Source organism: Diabrotica virgifera, chromosome 2 (assembly GCF_917563875.1).
Source record: "Diabrotica virgifera virgifera chromosome 2, PGI_DIABVI_V3a".
NCBI lineage: Eukaryota > Metazoa > Arthropoda > Insecta > Coleoptera > Chrysomelidae > Diabrotica > Diabrotica virgifera.
In genome coordinates this window covers 153,018,978-153,037,055 of record NC_065444.1, presented here as the reverse complement: position 1 = coordinate 153,037,055, position 18,078 = coordinate 153,018,978, and positions in this window count along the sequence as shown.

Genomic DNA, 18,078 nt, shown 5'->3' with positions numbered 1-18,078 from the left:
TCTTCATTTGTTTATAACTATGGATATTATCAAAATCGGCTGCAGGAAACATATAGGTTATTATTATAGATGTCCATACTACTCAAAAAATTTGGTTTCGGCCTGGAGGGGGTTGTGTCACCAACAGGATATTATTTTCCTTATTTCTCTGAACTATTCTTAATACAAAGTTCTGGATGGGCTAGAACCTAAAATACAACCATCTTATATCAAATTTTATCAATTTTATACAAGGTATGTCAAAAAAGATAAAAGATCAAAAGTAAAGTACCTTTATAGTTCAGAATATTTCAACTAAAAGGATGTAATTACATACTGAAACATAGTTTTTATTTCTAAATAACTTTTCATAATAACAATTTTCGATATTATGAAGAATAAAGGTATTTTACTCCTAAGCGAAATTCATATTTTTTGACATACCTCGTATAAAATTGAGAAAATTTGACATAATATGGTTGTATTTTAGGTTTTAGACCATGCAGAACTTTGTATAAAGAATCGTAAAATAAATCATAAAAGAGTCATCAGAATTGAAATAACTGAAAATAGGTAATGTTAGTAATTGTTGTCCATAATTAAAAAAAAAATCAATTAGAAGGATGTAATTGCATAGTAGAATATAGATTTTAATTCCAAAAACTTTTCATAATAACAATTATCAATATTATGGAAAATAAAACTACTTTACTCTTGAGTGAAATTCAAACTTTTTGACATACCTGGTATAATATTCATGAAATTTGATATTTGATGGTTGAATCTTAGGTTTTGAACCGTGCAGAGCTTTTATGAAGAATAACTTTTTTTTCAATAAAATTAATAATAAAAAAGTTTTCCATATGGAAAAAACTTACAGGGACATACTGTATAATATGTGCGACAAAAAGCACCATATAGAGCAAAGCTTCGCCGCGGGCCGGTGCGTGGTTAAAAATCTAGTGGATGTGCATAATTAGCAATATAAAAAACAATAAATGAAATAAACCTAGATTACTCTTCCGAATGTTGAAACTGAAAAATTAGCCTTTAATTTTAGTCCTGTCGCCAAAGGGGGGTACAACGGATTCCTTAATTCAGATGGACTTACCCAGGTTTTTTTTTATATATTTTGACCCGTAGAATACGAATTTTTTGGGTAACAGTTGATCCGGATGTCGATAAGATTGTTATAGACAAAGAACTTGAGGAATTACATAACAGCGATTTTTCGCAAAACAAAACATATTTTTGTATTTTTTGGGTCATTTTAAGCAAAAAATATTCTTACAAGCTGTTTCGTAGAATGCATAGTTTTCGAGATAACCGCGGTTGAACTTTTAAAAAATCGAAAAATTGCAATTTTTGAACCCGAATAACTTTTGATTAAAAAATAAAGTAGCAATTCTGCTTATCGCATTTGAAAGTTGAAGTCAAATTATATCGGTTTTTAGTATTTGCATTGCTAAAAATTAATTTTTTTATTATTAAACAAAGCTATACACACATAGTGTTTCCCGTGCCTAATACATGCGTTTTAACGCACGCTATGTAGAAATTGCCTCGCTTGCACTTGTAGCTACTCTACCTACTCGTTCGATTTTAAATGAGAAATCATTGAAAACATCACTCACGCACTAGGTGTTTATAGCTTTGTTTAACAATAAAATAATAAATTTTTAGCAATGCAAATAATCAAAACCGATATAATTTGACTTAAACTTTCAAATGCTGTAAGCATAATTGCTACTTTATTTTTTAATCAAAAGTTATTCGGGTTCAAAAATTGCAATTTTTCGATTTTTTGAAAGTTCAACCGCGATTATCTCGAAAAATATGCATCCTACGAAAAAACTTGTCAGAGCATTTTTTGCCTAGAATGAACCAAAAAATACAAAAGGGTGTTTTGTTTTGCGAGAAATCACTGTTATGTAATTCCTCAAGTTCTTTATCTATAACAATCTTATCGACATCCGGATCAACTGTTACCCAAAAAATTCGTATTCTGCGGGTCAAAATATATAAAAAAACTTGGGTAAGTCCATCTGAATTAAGGAGGCCGTTGTACCGCCCTGGCGACACACAGTGGTTCCAAATGCTGAAAACGTGGTCATGAGGCGAAGAAAAAAGTCCTTATTTAGGGATTTTCACGTATACAGTTGTTTTCGCATAAAGTCGTAATACGCAGGATCAGACTGGATGTATTGTGGTTCACAGCTCAGGAACAAGTGAGCCATGGCCGAGGTTATTTTGGCCGGCAGAGAAAGTCTAAAAGAACGCGTATATTGAAAACGCTGTAAAACGTTTTGTGGTTTATAAATTTTATCGCTATAAAGCATATTCTTCTTTTTTAAGTATGTAGTCATGTAAGATGTAAGTTACCTTAAGTTTTAGTAACAATAAATGCCTTAAATTTGTTACTACATAAATAGTGAAAATATACCTGAAATAATGAAATTTTTTTAAAGATACATTCAAAAAGTACAAAATTCTGCATAATTCTGCGACTAATGTTTATTAATCTTAAAATATATTGTAAGAAGATACAGAATCACTTTGGTTTAGCTGCCTATAGCTGCCTATGCATTGCTGGCAGTTGTTTGAATACAAAAGTGGAAAATGGCGTATATTACATGATTCTGGCGATTGTGGAGTATTTATGCGTGGTTGTACATAAGTAATAGGTTCTGAATATTATACTTCATAATCAAAATGTATTGGTGATCAGCAATTTTAAAAACCCCTTATAATATAAATTTTTAAACACATATGCATTTAAAATAAAATTTTCGAAATTCTTTCGGCTATATTAGATCCGCCATTTTCCAACGAGATATTAAATAAAATCAATGAAGCAGCTTATGAAGCGCTCGGCACAGTGGAAAGGAACAAAAAGAATACTCCATTGTGGTGGACAGATGACATTGCTAATGCAGTAAATAACAAGAAACAAGCGTATCAAAAGTGGCTGCAAACAAATGACCCAGATGATAGAGAAGTAAAAAATCTAGTAACGAAAGCAAAAAATAATTCCTGGGAAAGTAAATGCGAAGAGCTCAACAAATATATAGGGTCAACAAGATCAAGAGAAGCATGGAAAACGATAAAAAATCTGAGAACAAATAGAAAAGAGACTAGTAGAATAGATTTAATAGAAGAAAGATCTTGGATCGAACATTACTCGCAACTTTTGACTGAAACAAGACCGCAATTCACGAACATCAGTACAACAACATATGAAGTAGAATACGATGAAGACGACGAAATAACAGTACAGGAAGTCGAGAATGCAATACGAACTCTAAAAAATCGAAAGTCATGCGGACCACAAGGAATACCGAACGAATTACTAAAACACAGCCCACAAGTATTACGAGAATTACTTGCGTATGTTTTCACCTTATTCTATAAAGGTCATGATTTACCACATAAGTGGACAAAAGCACATATTAACAATATATACAAAAAAGGAGATAGAAAGAATTGTTCAAACTACAGGGGGCTTAGTGTCATAAACTCACTCTCAAGACTCTATGGAAAAATAATAAAAAATAAAATTGAAAAAGAGATGAGAGATGTAGAAGAACAAAATGGCTTTCGTGCAGGCAGATCCTGTATGGACAGCATATTTTCTCTAAAGCAAGTTATTGAGAAAAGATTAGCCCACAACCTTTCCACCCATATAGTTTTTATTGATCTGACAAAGGCATACGATAGTGTACCACTTTCAATGCTCTGGATAGCAATGGAAAAACAAGGAATAAGCAAAAAAAATATACAAGCAGTACAACAGCTTTACAAAAATATGACGGTAAACATTAAAACTGGAAACAAATTAACGAGAGAAATTCCTATTAGTAAGGGCCTAAAGCAAGGCTGCTGCATAGCACCTACACTCTTTAAAATATATTTAAATGAGGCACTCTCACTGTGGAGAAGAAAGTGCTGCAATATGGGCATCCCAATCGATGACGATAGATTGTACACAATACACTTCGCTGACGACCAAACCATTCTAGCTGAAGACGAGAGTGATATAGACTATATGCTCAGAAAACTGGAAGAGGAGTACACTAAGTGGGGCCTTACAATTAATATACAAAAAACCGAGTACTTAGTTGAAGGAGAAACACCAGAACGCCTACAAATTGAAATGGGAACTATAAATCCAACAGAAGTCTTCAAATACTTAGGAGTCCAAATATCTTCAAAAGCAGGGAGTAACGACGAAATACATTCCAGGATTGGCCAAGCAAGATCAGCCACCAGACAGCTACACGGACTATTGTGGAGTAATAAAATAACAAAAGAAAATAAAAGAAGAATGTATAAAACAATAATAGAAAGTATTGGGTTGTACGGCGCTGAACTCTGGGAAATCAACCAAAGAAACAAGTCAAAAATCAAGGCGATGGAAATGAACTATTGGAGACGATATTGCCGACTCACTAGACTTGATAGGGTGAGAAACGAAGATATTAGGAGACAAATGGAAATCGATCTAGATATAATAGACACAATCGAAGCCAAAAGACTTAACTGGTATGGACACCTTCAGAGAATGCCTGAAAATAGATGGCCGAAAAAAATAGAAAAATGGACTTTACCCACAAGAAGAAAACGAGGTAGACCAAGACGATCCTGGAGAGAAGATGTCGAAGATGCAATGACCGCCAGAGACTTAAAAACTGAAGATTCATCATCATCATACAACCTCTTCTGTCCACTGCTGGACATAGGTCTCTCCCATTCTTCGCCACTCTTCGAAAACTGAAGATTGCTTCGACAGAAATCGCTGGAGATTAGGATGCGAGAAGCGGCGACAGCTGTAGAAGACTCGCTTATTATATATATTATATAGATCCGCCATTTTGTTTTAATAAAAAGTAATGTTAGATTTGTAATCAACGACCTTAAATTACCAAATTTGACAAAAAAAATTGCGTTTTGATTGATACTTTCAATTTTTTTCCGCATTGTTGGATCCGCCATTTTGGTTTCAGAAAAAATAATGTCTAATTCGTAATCAGCGACGCAAAATACCCCATAAACGAAGTAATTCTGAAATGTATAAACAATATACGTTTTTAACGGTTCATGACCACGTTTTCGGCATTTGGAACCACTGTGCGACAGGACTATTTAGGCCCTTGGAAAACTCAAAAATAATAAGTTGCATATTAATTTTCAAGCGTTAAAAATGCCTATTTTGAAATGTTTCGGATTTTAAATCGCTTATAGCTCAAAAACCACACCAACTTTCGAAAAAAATGACGGGAGACCTTTTTTATTTACTACGATCGAAGAAATCTAAAAAAATGTTTCTCGGGGCGAAAAAATGTGTTTTTTGGCATTTGTTTAAAAAAATTGTCTAAATAATTTCTGCCCAAAAATTGTTGCCCGGCACCCTTCAGATTTGTTTAAAGGAGAGATTTTTGGACAGGAATCCGCAAGAAAGCCGAATCAGAAATTTTTTTGTACGGGAGCGGTCTCACAACCACGACCATAAAAATATAAGTGCTCAATAAAATATTGTATGTCGAACTAAACGCTTTTTTGGAGTTTCGCCAAACATGTCCTTTTTAATTAAAATTATCGTTTCCAGGAGTTAAATTTTAATTAAAAACTATGGAGGAGCAATTGATGGTATGAAAACCATTTATAACAAAACAATACGATACTTTTAGAGCAGCATTACCTCTTTTACGAATTCCATTAATCATTTTAAAAATCACGCTTATTTTGAGACCGCGTCGATTACATTGGTAGTAAAGTTATCCTCTAATAAAAAGACTTTTAAATAAAAATATTACGAGTAGTTGCAGCCAGAGAATAATGAGAATAAGTTGCAGCAATATTGACATTCAGAAAATTACAGAAGTATCAACTGGAGAACACAATCTTAGGGAACACAATCTTAGAATAGGGAACTTCCTGTAGATATCCTAAAAACTGTTGAAAACATCTACCAAAACAACAAAATGGAAGTCAGAATAGATGGGCAACTTACAGAACCTATAGGCAGCGGAATAAGACAGGGAACTCATTGAGCCCTATGCTCTTCAATTTAATCATGGGTGAGAACATGAAAAGCGCTAAAAAAGGAAGAAGTTACAAAATGGGAAAAAAAGAAATTAAAAAACTCTGTTACGCAGACGACGCAATACTGATAGACCAAGATAAAGATACTCTGCAAAGATCGGTTCACAGTTTTAGTATAAGAGCAAAACAATTAAATATAACAATTTCCTCTCAGAAAACTTAAACGAGAGTAATCAGTAATGAACCAATCACATGTACACAAAATAGCTTAGAATTTCACTGTACAGCTACGGAGACCTGAACACTGTGAAATCAAGTACAAAAAGCAAATAGACTGGAAATATGCCTGTTAATATAGTGGCAACACTATTTATGGCGAAACCGACATATTAACACTGAGATGAAGTCAAGAATTTATAAAGCCAGTGTAAGACTAATAATGACATATGCAACAGAAACAAGACCCGATACAGCTACAATACAAAGACTAAAAGAAACGGTAGAAATGAGAGTACTGAGAAGAATTACAAGCAAGCAATTTGATTCAACCCGACCTGTGGAAGATGTCCACCCTATCGAAAAGGTACATTCGGGTGTAACAATTCATTGGGGCGAGGTGTTTTGACCCGAGTAAAAACAGGGATCACCCCACCTCTCTCCAATGCCCCAGGCCATCACTTTACCCCCCATAGCACGCTGATGCGCGATGGGGGCACAACTATCGTAGCCAAATGCTCTTCACAATGGAATCCTGGGTAATAAGATTCCAATGTGGTGCCCTAATCGAATTACAAAACTAGGCCAGCGTGAAGCGCTCTATGCCTTTATCTTCTAGTTACTTATCCGCGGTACTAAAATTGCTTGCTTGGGCCCCAAGTCACTGTACCAAGCCCCACTGAGCTCGGTCCAATGGCTTGTTGCTCAAAAATTTTATGATTTTTGTGTTTTTTATTTTTTTTGTGGCTTACGCCTTTTTTTGTTTTTTTTGTTTTTGTGTTTTTTGTTGGCTTGCGCCTATTCCTTTATTTTCTTACTGGCTGACTTACCTGGTCGTGGTGTTGGACCTACGCTTGGGTTGCGTGTTTCTTCGGCACTAGGTGTTTCGAGCTACGAACTGACTACTACTTTCACTTTTACTTTTTCTTTTACTTTGTCACTCTTTGTTTGCTTTATTCGATTTACTCTAATCCACTATTTGCTGTTTAGGACGTTTGTGCTTCCATCGGTGGAACGCGTCATATCCTAGCATCTCTCGCAGTATGTGACTTGGGTGGTGCGCAAGTTCCGCGAATTTGACCCTTGCTTTATCTGTCATCATTTCGGTGACTCTCACCTGTTGAAGTTCTCTGAACAGGAATCTTTCTGCGACGTATCTTGGGACTCTGGCTGCTTCTCTTAAGCTGCTGTTGTGGACCGCTTGTATCTTTTTTTGTGGGTGTTGCATACTTGCGAGATATGCGTATGCGTATGTTAATACTGGTAATATTATGCTATTTATTAGTCTTAACCTCGTTTTTATTCTCAATTTACTTTTTTTTCCTGTGAGTCCTCTTAATGTCGCTCTCGCCATGTTGGCCTTCTGGACTGTGGCTTCTACGTGTTTTTGGAAGGTTAATCCTTTGTCCATGATGACTCCCAGGTATTTAGCTTCATTTTTCCACTCGATGGGGTTATTCAGCACCGTCAGCTGTTCTTCTGGCTATTGTCTTCCTTTCTTATATAGTACCGCTTGCGTCTTCTCGGAGTTGATGGCTATCTTCCATTTTATACACCATTCCTCGATGTCTTCTAACGCTGTTTGCAGGTTGGTCACTGCGATGTCTACGTTTCTGTGTTTGGCCGCTATCGCTGTATCGTCGGCGTAGAGGCTCATTAGGGTACCTGGTGTTCTAGGTACGTCAGCGGTGTATATTGTGTACAGCAGAGGTGACAGTACCGCTCCCTGCGGCACTCCAGCCTCCGGGCTTCCGAGCTCGGACAGGACTTGTCCTATCCGAACCCTGAAGCTCCGGCCGCCTAAGTACGAGGAGATCAGCCTTGTCATCGCTCCGCTGTACCCATAACCTCGCATTTTGTATATGACCCCCTTGTGCCATACTCTGTCGAAAGCTTGGCTTACGTCTAGGAATGCTGCTCCAGTGTACTGCTTGTCGTTGAATCCAGCTGCTATGTACTCAGTTAATCTGAGTACTTGTAGCTCGCTGGAGTGCTCTGGTCTGAATCCGAATTAAGCTTCTGGGATTATCTCTAATTTGTTTGTTTCCGTCTGCAGTCTGCTGAGAATAATTCTTTCCACTATCTTGCTGATCGCTGGAAGTAAGCTGATTGGCCTGTAGTTCTGCGGGAACGTATTGTTCTTGCCAGGTTTTGGGATCATGATTACATGGGCCTCTTTCCATCTGTTCGGGAATATTTTGTGTTTAATATCGCGTTCACTATGTTTGTAAAGTACACTATAACTCTTATAGGCAAATACTTTAGGGCTCTATTTATTATTTCGTCTAGACCAGGCGCTAGGCGCTTTTCTCGGTGAACTGTTTCTTATATGTTCGTTGATTTCTTCCGGTGATGTTGGGGAATAATGTCTTCTGGGTCCTCTGGTCCTTCTTCTTGCTCTTTGACTTCTTCCATGAAGTCTACGTCCTTGTCTTGGTGAAAGTTTAACCTGCATTCTCTTTCGAGTGTAGACCTCATTACCTCTGCTTTTTCTTCTATGGTATACACCATGCCGTTTTCTCCATGTAATGGGGGGATGGGGTTTCTGTCACTTCTAATCATTTTCTGCAGCTTCCAGACATTTTTCATGTTTGAGCCTAGCTCTTCCATCTCTTGTACGAAGTTGTCCCATTTTTCACTGCGGTATTGTCAAAGGGCCGTTTTGACCTCTCTGTTTAATGTGTTGCCCAGATTTTGTCTACTCGGTTTCTTGTTCTTCTGGCTATTTGCTTCGCTCTGTTTTTTCCCTTATCAAGTCTTGTACTTCTTGTGGTATGTCTTTGAACCTGCTTGTGTGGATCTCGACTTCTTTCTCTGTTGTGCTGTTTCTGATTTCGTCTTGGATGATGTTTTCTCGCTCTAGGACTTCTTCTATTTGTTGAGGGTTATTTATACTGGCACTATGTTTATACCTTCACTCACTAATCTTTTGTAATTCGTCCACTTTTCGGCGGGTTTGTTTCTTCCCATGTTCCGATTTCTAGTAGAATGGGGTTGTGATCTGTTGTTCCTTCGTTCAGGGTGATTATTTCAGCTTGTAGTCCTGGGTTTTTAGCCACAACAATATCGATGTTGGTGTGAAGTCCATTTACTGGGAAATGTGTTGGCTCTTCTGGGCCCATTGCGACTATGTCTTCGTTATTTTCTATATAGTTATTTAGTAGTCGTCTGTTTCTGTTCGTAGCTCTATCGTTCCAGTTGGGGGATCTTGCATTCAGGTCTCCTATTATTATCGATGTTCCAGCGATGTTTAGGAATGCATCTAGGTCATCGTCCATTAATGGGTCTCGCGGTCTTAAGTAGGCTGATGTTATTCTGACTACGCCTTGCCTCATTTTCACTTCTATTGTTGTTGCCTCCATGTTTACAAGTGGTGGGGTCGTGAATCTTGTGTGTTTAATTCTCTTCTTGACTAGGATGGCCGTTCCTCCTGATCTTCTTGTGAGGTGGTTCCTATATACATCGTAACCAAGAAACTTTAGGTTAAATTTGTTTGTAAACTTGGTTTCCTGTAATGCTACGATGTTCATCTCGTATCTGTTGGCGAGTTCATCCATGATGTTCTGATTTGTTGATATGCCGCCCGGATTTCAGGAGCCTATTCTCAAGTATCCCCTGTCTGCCTGCATTACTTCTGTGTCTGCCTGGTGCCTAAGATCACTTCTTGGACTACTTTAGTCACAATATTGTGATCATTCTGACTAGGTAGTCTTCGTCTTGAGGGATCGCTGTGTTGTTCTGCGTTTGTTGGTTGTTTTGCGTAGCTTGGGCGTATGAAACCCCAGTTGCTTGTTGTCGCCTGGGCGTCTGTTGTTGTGGCCTCTTTGGTGGTGGTCGTCCCCAGGTTGGGCATCTCGGGTATCCTCTGTAATTTGCGGGATGACTTCCGTTGCAATTGGCGCAGGTTGCCTTGGTTTCTCTTGGTCTTTTACACAGCTTCGTCGGGTGATCTTCTCCGCATTACACACATTTGGGATCTTTGTGGCACGCGTTCTGTGCATGGTGATAGCCTTGGCAGTTGAAACACTGCGTAGGTCTTGTTGCCTTCCGTAGGTCCTCAACCACGACCCTCATATGGCACAAGTTGTTGATCCGCTTTGCTCCCTCGATGTCACCGTGATCCAGAGTCAGGACGACCATTGGGAGTTGTCTCTTGGGGCCGGAGATGGTGGACATATTTTTTACTGAGTGGCAGACAATATTATATTGTGCTGCCATTTGTTCTTGTATTGTCTTCTCGGTAGTGTTAGTGGGCAACCCTCTTAAAACCACTCTGGGTTTTACGTCCTCGTCTAACGGGAAAGCTATCCATTGTAGCGTCTTGGTTTTATCTTTGGCGTCATACGCCTTCGCATATTCTTGCACTATCCTTACCATTTTCCTGTAGTCTTCAGGGCTTTTTGCCTGAATGAGGGTTTCTCTACCACTCCTGGAAATCTTGTTGACTGTATATACCTTTTCCTTTTGGGCTATGTTTAGGATGGCCCCTGTTTCGCTGACGCTCTGTAATTTAATTAGAGGCAACTTTCGGTATGGTGTTGCCTGTTGTTCAGGCAACACGGTGGTGTCTTCTTGTTGGTTTGTCTCCATTTCTTCAGTCTCTGAATAACTAGGACCCCGCAGCGCAGGCGTACCTCCACCCGTGATCGTAGGTTGGTGGATTGGTGGAGCTGGTCCTTGGGGCAGGAAATACGCTGAGAGATTGAAATAGAAGTGAAGACAGAAAAAAATTTAATGTATATTGTATAAACGACTGGACACTAAATACAAAAAAAGAATGATATAACTACATAAGCAGAATGGTGGAGACACGTATTGTCAAAATAGCAAGATATAAATCACCAATCGCTAGAAGAAGTATCGACCAACGGCGCCAAAGATGGAGCGACAACTTTTCAAGAGGAATAAGAAGAAGAATATTGACAATAACAAATACGAATACTAAGTAATTGGAATTACAGAAAACTACCTCCGCAATAAAATTAAGAAAATGCAACTGAAAATCTCATATTAAATCACGGCTTTGAACTAATATGTATAACACACTTAGTGAAATCAGACAAGTAATGCATAAGATGAAAAACAATACATCACTAGGATAGGATCGACTAGTTATAAAATCCTTCAACAGCGAGGGCGAAACTGTTATCCTCAAAATACAAGAATATTTTAATTTATACTTGCCAGAAAAATCGATTCCGTCTAAATGGAATAAGGCTGTAGATTCTATTACATAAAAAGAGAGATAAATCTGATCTGAAAAAAAATCCACCGTTAACCTGTTAAGCTAGATTTACAAACTCTTCACAAGAATCATGACAATGAGATTGGACAAAAAAAAAGAACTATACCAAACCAGGGAGTAAGGGGGATTTCGATCAAAGTTTGGCAACATCGATCACCAAACGATAAAACGACTTATTGAAAAATCGATAGAATACAACAGACCTCTTGTCTGGTATTAATATAGATTTCCAGAAAGCGTTTAGCTCAGTACAACTTGATAGTGTAATTGAGATATTAAATGAAAGTCACATTGATAGCCGTTATTCCAGCTTAGTGTACAATACTTATAGAAATACGACAAACATAATAAAGATATACAAAAATAGTAATGAAATAGAAATAGAAATTCAAAGAGGTGTCAGACAGGGTGACACTCTGTTGCCAAAGCTTTGTATAACTGCCCAAGAACGTGTTTTTGAAACCTTTGATTGTGATCATAAAGTAATTAGTGTCGACGGGAAAATACTCCAAGTAAACCAACACCTCTACGTAGGTTTCATAGATTTTGAGAAGGCTTTCGATAAAGTCAGACACCAAAAGCTGTATGAAATCCTAATAAGCAAAAATATCGACAGTCGCGACATTAACATCATATCCAGGTTGTACACCAAAAGCTGTATGAAATCCGAATAAGCAAAAACATCGACAGTCGCGACATTAACATCATATCCAGGTTGTACTGGGGACAAACAGCAAAAATCAAGGTTGATAATGAGTTAACCGAAGAAATTGAGATTCGTCGAGGTGTGCGTCAGGGTTGTGTGCTTTCTCCACTCCATCATCATTCTCTTTGCCTTATCCCTATGCGGGGTCGGCTTCCCTAATTGCATTTCTCCACACAATTCTGTCTTGGGTCATATCAATGTTAATCCCCTTTACCAACATGTCCTGCCTTATCGCCTCCCCCCAGGTCTTCTTTGGTCTTCCTCTCCTACTCCTTCCAGGAATCTGCACTTCAGCTATTCTTCGTATTGGGTGATTAACGTCTCGACGTTGAACATGACCGAACCATCTTAACCTATGCTCTCTCATTTTGGCATCAATTGGTGCCACACCTAAACTTCCCCTAATATACTCATTTCTAATTTTATCCTTCTTTGTCACTCCACTCATCCATCTAAGCATTCTCATTTCCGCCACATGCATTCGTTGTTCCTCTTTCTTTTTCACTGCCCAAAATTCGGTTCCGTACGTCATAGCCGGTCTTATGGCTGTTTTATAGAATTTTCCCTTCAGCTTCATTGGAATTTTTCTGTCACACAACACACCACTCGCTTCTTTCCACTTCATCCATCCAGCCCTAATTCTACTGCATGCATCTCCATCTATTTCTCCATTACTCTGTAATACCGATCCTAGGTACTTAAAACTATTGCTTTTCACAATCATTTCACCATCCAAAGATACCATTTTATTTGTAGTAGCTCCATCTTTACATGAACATTCCAAATACTCTGTTTTTGTCCTACTAAGTTTTAAACCTTTTTCCTCCAGAGCTTGTCTCCACTGTTCCAGTTTTTGTTCTAAGTCTCTTTCACTATTTCCTACTAACACGACATCATCAGCATACATTAAGCACCATGGAATGTTACCCTGTAGTTTCGCTGTTATCTGGTCCAAAACTAATGAGAATAAATACGGACTAAACACAGAGCCTTGGTGCAATCCTACTTTCACATGAAATTTATCAGTCTCTCCCACACCTGTCCTAACACTAGTCGTTACTCCCTCATACATATCCCTCACAATCTTTACATATTCACCAGGGACTCCTTTCTTATTGAGTGCCCACCACAGAATCTCTCGAGGAACTCTATCATATGCTTTCTCAAGATCAATGAATACCATATGAGCGTTTGTTTCTTTACTCCTGTATTTTTCCATCAACTGCCTTATAATGAAAATTGCATCTGTTGTTGATCTACCCTGCATAAAGCCAAATTGATTCTCGGATATTTCGGTCTCTTCACGTATCCGTCTGTCAATTACTCTTTCCCATATTTTCATGGTGTGGCTAAGCAGTTTTATAGCCCTGTAGTTTGTACATTGTTGTATATCTCCCTTGTTTTTGTAAACAGGTACCAGTATACTGCTTCCCCATTCGTCTGGCATTTGTCCGACTTCCATAATTCTATTAAATAGACCTGCTAGCCACCTTGTTCCTGTCTCTCCCAATGCTCTCCATACTTCCCCAGGAATATCATCTGGTCCTACCGCTTTTCCTTTCTTTATTTTTTGAAGCGCTTGAGCCACTTCCTCGTTGGTTATTTTGGTGACCATTGCTGCTACTGTCTCCGTTGACTCTACAAGCTGTCTGTCAAATTCTTCATTTAATAAGCTGTCAAAGTACTTTCTCCATCTCTTTTTGACTTCCCTTTCGTGAACTAGTATTTTATTATTTTCATCTCGGATACATCTAATCTGATTAAAATCTTTTGCTTTCCTTGCTCTCTGTTTGGCTATTTTATATATCTTCGTTTCGCCTTCCCTGGTATCAAGTTGATCATATAGGTTTGAATACGCTTCTGCTTTGGCTTTTGCTACTGCTACTTTCGCTTCCTTTTTCGCCACCATATAGTTTTGAAGATCTGTGTCGGATCTGGTTTCTTGCCACTTTTTATATAATTTTCTCTTCTCTTTTATTTTTCCTTGTACTTCGTTTGACCACCACCAAGTCTCTTTATCCTCAAACTTTTTTCCTGACGTTTTCCCAAGTATTTCAATAGCAGTCTCTCTAATACTACTGGCCATTTTTCTCCAAATTGTATTAGGGCTTCCTTTCATGTTCCAACATATTTTTTCTACTATTCTTCTCCTGAATAGACCTTCTTTCTCATCTTTCAGCAGCCACCATTTGATTTTTTGTGGTCCTCTCCGATATTTTTGTTTAGTTTCGCTTTTTACTTCGATGTCCAGAACAAGCAGCTTATGTTGTTGGCTTACTGTCTCACTCACTATTACCTTGCAGTCCTTGCATTCACGTATGTCTTCTTTTCTTATCATGAAGTAGTCTATTTGGGATTGATGTTGTCCACTTTTGTAGGTAATAAGTTGAGTTTCTCTCTTTTTAAAGAATGTGTTAACAATCGCCATATCCAATGCTGTTGCTAATTCAAGCATGTCATCTCCAGCTTCATTTCTAGTTCCAAAGCCTAATCCCCCATGTATTGTTTCATATCCTGTCTTGGTTTGGCCCACATGTGCATTGAAATCACCTCCTATTATAACTTTCTCCTCTGCTGGAATATCACTCAGTACGTCTCCTAATTGATCATAGAAAGCTCTTCTTTCATTCTCACCCAGACCTGTTTGGGGAGCATACACACAAACAACATTCAATACCTCTTTATCAATTACAAATTTCACTGACATCATTCTATCACTCGTTCTTACAACTTCTACTACGTTACCTTTCATTTCACTATCAGCAATTATACCAACTCCATTTCTAGTGTTACTACTCCCTACATACCACAATTTGTATCCTTCACCTAGTTCTTTCGCCCTTTGTCCTTTCCACCTAGTTTCTTGAATACAAGCAATTTGAACTCTTCTTCGTTTGAGCGCATCCACTAACTCCAGACTCTTACCTGTAAGACTACCAAGATTCCAAGACCCTATCCTGATTTTTCTAACCTGCAATGGTGTTCCCCCTGAGATAGTCCTCACCCGGAGATCCGAACGGAGGCTCATTTTACTTCCGGAACATTTTACCTCAGGAGATGCCATCATTTCAGTATAAGTTTTTACTGCGTTTGGAGAAGGTCTTTTCATTATTATGGCCTGAAAAGATTTTTGGATATTTGATGCCTGAATGCCTTTTCTATCAGCACCATACCCTGCCCTGCACGTTTAGCCAATACACCACCAATGCAACCAAAGTGCAGTATTACCCCACACCCGCCTGCATTTTTCTGTATAGGCCAGGATCCCTACTGTAAGGACAGCCCTATAAGCCAATGTATTGTTGCCCGTATCCCGCCGCTAGGAGGCACGTACTTTGGTTATTTCGGGATACAGGCTTTCTCCACTACTATTCAATATATATAGCGACACAATATGTCAGGAAGCGCTCCTAGAGCAAAACATTGGTGTGAACATTAACGGAAAGTTAATTAACAATATACGATACGCTGATGACACGCTAATAGTAACAGATAACCTAGCAAATTTACAGTATTTGATGGAAAACATAAACACTCATATCAATAATAAGTATGGTCTAAAACTGAACATCAAAAAACTAAATTGATGATTGTAACAAAGAAGCTATACACCAATGTGAATTTAACTATAAATAATCAGCCAGTTGAAAGAGTTACGTCCTCCAAATATTTAGGGGTTTGCTTCACTGATACTAATGACTAGACAAGAGAAATCAAGAGGCGAATTGAGATAGCGAGACAATCGTTTGTCAAAATGAAAAAGTTCCTATGCAGCCAGGACATAAATATAAACCTACGGACGAGAATGTTAAGGTGCTATGTTTTCTCCGTTTTGCTGTACGGCATGGAGGCTTGGACACTGAAAAAGATAAACATCAGAAGCATTGAGGCATTCGAGATGTGGTGTTACAGGAGAATGTGGAAAATACCATGGACAGAAAGAGTAACAAATCAAGATGTTTTGCTGAAGATGGGGAAGGAATGCGAAGTCATAAAAACCATACAAACGAAAAAACTGGAGTATCTAGGCCACATAATGAGAGGAGAAAAGTACTCTCTGCTAAGACTCATAATCCAAGGAAAAATCTCGGGAAAGAGAAATGTGGGACGGAGCAGGATTTCCTGGTTGCGAAATTTAAGGAAGTGGTATGGGTGCAGTTCAATACAGTTGTTCAGAGCTGCAGCCAACAAAGTTAAGATTGCTGTGATGGTAGCCAACCTCCGATAGGAGACGGTACTGCAAGAAGAAGAAGGGAAAATACTACACCTGAGTTCTGCTGATGAAAAAGTTTTGATGGGGGATGTTCTAGGCGAGATTAGTAGCATGTTAGAAGAAGTGGAAAGAGCTTGTAGGGAAATCGATTTATAAATAAATATCGTTTATCGATAAAAGTATACGATAATCACTTAAAATCTCTTGTGTCATTCAGTCACTATTAAAACAAGAAAGATATTTATTTCACAGGTAGCCAGTTCACAGGTTTTCTTAAGTCAATGGTCTAACTAAAAACAGATGTGTTATATTGTTCGATTGTTCCGAATCCAAGATCGATATGAACTTTACTGGAAAATAAATCTAGAAACTTATTTAATTACACAAAAAGTCTGAGGAAAATTCCCAGAATGTCCAACTTTGGTACATGGTTTTCTCTTATTTCAAGGAAGCACTTCAAATAAATACATTTTTTAGAATCAGCAGATCAGAAGTCACCAAAGTTACAGATAACTCGGTATAGATAGTTAGTGGAGTTGTGATACTTGGTATGTAATTTTCCTAGAACATAGGCAGAAATTAAAACAAGTAGTAACAATTACTAAAATATTATTATTATTAATACAGTGTAATAAATTTATTATAATAGTTAATATTGTAATTAAATAGGAATGTTTCTAACTAAATTTTAAGACGTTAGACGTTCGATAAAAGCTTTCAACACCTAATAATTCTGTGCACCGATAAAATTGATTCCATTAAATATTTGCATCTAAAACATAATATACATTGTAAAATTAGTAAGAGTATAACGATGTAGAAGGTGGTAGTTAAAAGAAGAAAAATATTTGTTTACTTTTAATCAGTTCATTATAACTATCCTAACAGTAATTGCCGGAATTTCCAGCACACCAAATATCAACTACGACAGGATGGCCCACCCCCGCCCCTATTAATATGGAATTACAAATGCTTGACATACCAAGACCCATTAAGGGGAATTTGCTCTTGATGTGGTCTTGTCGGTATGAGGTCAAAATCTGGACTTTATGAAACACATCGGAATGTAATCTGAGAAGTTAAGGAGTTAACATTCTTAACCGGATAAACGTCCGCTGTTACAGTGCGCCAGTTATTGAGCCTGCAAAGGCATTTCTAATTATGATTATATTGTTGAATATTACCCAAAATTACGCTGTTCGCTTCACAGAATCGTTAGGAATCATTAATGGGGAAATTTCATCTTAGGATGGTTTTTCTAGGGCAAGCACCAGTATGCGAATTATAATATGGTCAAATTGAGATTGAGCACTAATTTAGTACATTTATTAATTTGATCGATATCTAACATAAGCTACTAGGTGTATTAATAAATAAAGTTTTTTTGTAGATTTTCAATACAATTATTACTAATCCTTTACTGATTTTTTTAATCCTTTACTTTTAGTCTTAATATTGAACAACATCTATAGTATAGAGAGATATTTTTCTATAATTTTGTTGTTACCATACACATTATCTGGCATGACCTAATATTTAATTTAACTCTGGATACTATGTAGCTTTCATTTTTTCTCAAGATTGTGTGGCATTGACCCAAAGATGATCCTTTAAAACCATAACAAAAAATTGAATTTTTTTATCTTTTTGTCAAGAGGACTTACTTCTTTTCTTTTA